The 3,472-nt window shown below is 57.5% G+C and overlaps 1 non-coding gene and 1 pseudogene across 1 annotated transcript; both read right to left on the reverse strand.

Moving 5' to 3' along the window:
- Positions 1 to 400: 400 nt before the first annotated feature.
- On the reverse strand, positions 401 to 1,297 carry LOC145945766 (large subunit ribosomal RNA; annotated as a pseudogene).
- Positions 1,298 to 3,144: 1,847 nt separating this feature from the next.
- LOC145945742 (5.8S ribosomal RNA) lies at positions 3,145 to 3,299 on the reverse strand. Its single transcript, XR_014426909.1, has one exon. It is a non-coding gene; the product is annotated as a 5.8S ribosomal RNA (ribosomal RNA).
- Between the last annotated feature and the right edge of the window lie 173 nt (positions 3,300 to 3,472).

Raw genomic sequence — 3,472 nt, forward strand, 5'->3', positions numbered from 1 at the left:
GGGAGAAGCCCAACGAGGGGGGAATTGGGAAGAAAAGGGCGCTCAAGTCAGCGGTCACGTTGACGTGTCCGCCGGGAGGATACAAAGAAGCGATCCTTAAAGCAAGGGAGAGAATAAACCTGATGGACCTCGGTATATCCAGAGTGAAAGCTTACAAGGGTATAACCGGGGCCATGGTATACGAAATCACAGAGAAGGACAAAGCGGAAAAGGTAGACGTTTTCGCCGGCAAACTTAAGGAGGTATCACTTTTCTCGACACTCGAGTATACTGTACGCCGTCATTGACATAGGATTTCTCCTAGGGCTTAGGATCGACTGACTCGTGTGCAACGGCTGTTCACACGAAACCCTTCTCCACGTCAGTCCTCAAGGGCCTCGCTGGAGTATTTGCTACTACCACCAAGATCTGCACCGACGGCGGCTCCAGGCAGGCTCACGCCCAGACCCTTCTGCGCTCATCGTCGCGACCCTCCTACTCGTCAGGGCTTCGTGACGACGCGAGAGAGACAAACGCCCGCTCCCGTTGCCGCCCCACTTGCCGCTGACGGCAGAGTATAGGCTCGACGCTTCAGCGCCATCCATTTTCGGGGCTAGTTGCTTCGGCAGGTGAGTTGTTACACACTCCTTAGCGGATTCCGACTTCAATGGCTACCGTCCTGCTGTCTTAAGCAACCAACGCCTTTCATGGTGTCCCATGAGCGTCGAGTTGGGCGCCTTAACTCTGCGTTTGGTTCATCCCACAGCGCCAGTTCTGCTTACCAAAAATGGCTCACTTGGCACTCTGATCCGAGATGCTCGTGGCTTCAAAATTCAAGAAAGCCAGAGATCTCACCCATTTAAAGTTTGAGAATAGGTTGAGGTCGTTTCGGCCCCAAGGCCTCTAATCATTCGCTTTACCAGATGAGACTCGCGCGCGTTCCGTGCGGAACGGCCGAGTGCCGCTATCCTGAGGGAAACTTCGGAGGGAACCAGCTACTAGATGGTTCGATTAGTCTTTCGCCCCTATACCCAGTTCCGACGATCGATTTGCACGTCAGAATCGCTACGGACCTCCATCAGGGTTTCCCCTGACTTCGTCCTGACCAGGCATAGTTCACCATCTTTCGGGTCCCAACGTGTACGCTCTGGGTGCGCCTCTTCTCGCGATGAGAACGAGACGCCCCGGGAGTGCGAGGCCGCATCGCGACGCGGCCCATCCTCCCTTGGTCGACGGCCAGGGCCGATCTTCACTTTCATTACGCCTTTAAGTCTCGCGACAAGTCCCAATGACTCGCATACATGTTAGACTCCTTGGTCCGTGTTTCAAGACGGGTCCTAAGAGTACCCAAAGCAGTAGCGTCGCCGACCGGTATCGGTCTCCCGCGAAACCGCGGGAGACGTTCGCAGGCCTGTCGAAGGTGTACCGTACTTGAACCAACAGCGGGCCAGGACCGGGGACGGCGCAAAGTCCGTAACCTCCGAGTACCGTGGCGCGCGCTTGCGATGGTCTCGACGCATCGTAAAGAGTGCGGCCTGATACCTTGCGCGTACCGCCGAGCAGCCGGCCGGGCGACCGGGGGTTTGTCGCGTGCCGTTTTACCGGCGACGCGACAGGCACCGCACCCGGGCCGTAGACCGCCACCCAGCGGGTCGCGACGTTCTACTTGGGGAGAAGTGCACGACGACGAGCACCGGACATCGGCGCACGGTAGCGTGCCCGCGCGCGAGCCGCGAGGACTCCGCGGGACATCGCCGACCGACGCGAAGCCAGCGCCGCTGACGATGAATCTCCCCGTTCGATCTTTTGGATTTCTTAGGTTTACCCCTGAACGGTTTCACATACTCTTGAACTCTCTCTTCAAAGTTCTTTTCAACTTTTCCTCACGGTACTTGTTCGCTATCGGTCTCGTGGTCGTATTTAGCCTTAGATGGAGTTTACCACCCACTTAGAGCTGCACTCTCAAGCAACCCGACTCTAAGGAGAGATCCTCCCGAGACGCGCACCGGTCGCTACGGGCCTGGCACCCTCTACGGGTAAGTGGCCCTATTCAAGATGGACTTGGACGCGACGCGACACCTCGGGATAAGCGGATCCTCCCAAACACCACATTTCCCTGCGGCGGAACCGCGGGATTCGGTGCTGGGCTCTTTCCTGTTCGCTCGCCGCTACTAAGGAAATCCTGGTTAGTTTCTTTTCCTCCGCTTAATAATATGCTTCAATTCAGCGGGTAATCTCGCCTGCTCTGAGGTCGTCGAAAGCTTTAGTTTGGTAGCCGCCGCTTCCTCCGCGTCGCTCGTCTCGCGCTTCTTCTTCTTCTTTCTCTTTCCTCCGGGGAGGAAAGTTCAAGTTACGAAGAACGGAGAGAACGTCGACGGTGAGAGCAGCGGCAGCTGCGTATACCGCGTGAGGCGCGAGAGGCAAACAATCGCCAAGCCAACAACACTCGGTGGTGCGTTAGGTTAGGGTAGTGTAAGGAGAGAATACGACGAGTACACGACGACGCGTGCCGGTCCCAATTTTCTTTCCTGCCTCACGTTTACACGCGAGACTAGGAGAACTTCGTGGACTCGGACACGCGGTCGGCTCGCGCGATTCGCCCTGGTAAGGAGGCTTCGCTAGAATCTCTCCGCGTACCGCCGGACGACGACGCGCGCGCGCTGGCGCACCGAGAGACCGAGAGTGCGAGAGTGCCGAGAGCAGTGTGTGTGTGTGTGTGTGATTAAAGAGAGAGAAAAAAAATAGCGAGAGACAGCGCTACTAAAATATATCGTGGAGACAACGACGCTCCGCCGCAGGCACAGGCGGCGGGTGTCGTTCCTCCTTCGCGCTCGTCATCGTCCCTTTTCTCCACATCTCTCTCGTCACATACGAAAAACTCTCTCCTCACAGTCCTTCACCTCTTTCGAGGACAGTCTCTGGGCGCGCGCGAGCGCTCGCTATCCTTGCACGCTTGTGCGCTCTCTCTTCCTCCTCGGTGTCATTTCAAACGACGCCCAGGGCGTGCGCCGGCCGTTCGTACGGCGGCACACAGCACCTCGGGCGAACGTCCAACGATCGCTCGTACGCCATTATAAGCGCGCACAGGGCACAGGCGACGCGCGCGTCTGGGCGCGCCGTGACCGTGCGCGCTTCGGGAGCGCAAGCAGTTTCGGGGTACTAAAACGACCCTCAGCCAGGCGTGGTCCGGGAATTGTATCCGTGGACCGCAATGTGCGTTCGAAATGTCGATGTTCATGTGTCCTGCAGTTCACAAGTTGACGCGCAATTAGCTGCGTTCTTCATCGACCCACGAGCCAAGTGATCCACCGTTCAGGATAATCGTTCAAAATTTTTGCGTTCGCGAAGAAACGCTTTTCGCACAACCATCGTGGTCTCCCCTCTCGAAGAGAGAGGGTGAGATAAAAATCGTGGCCCTTCGATCAGCCTGGCCGCGCGCGTCCGAGCGCGCGCGGACCGCCGCCTCCCGTCTAAGGAGAGGCTACGGCACAAA

This window comes from Prenolepis imparis, unplaced genomic scaffold (assembly GCF_030444845.1).
Source record: "Prenolepis imparis isolate NDT839.2.m4 unplaced genomic scaffold, iyPreImpa1.0 SCAF_14, whole genome shotgun sequence".
NCBI classification, from domain to species: Eukaryota; Metazoa; Arthropoda; class Insecta; order Hymenoptera; family Formicidae; genus Prenolepis; species Prenolepis imparis.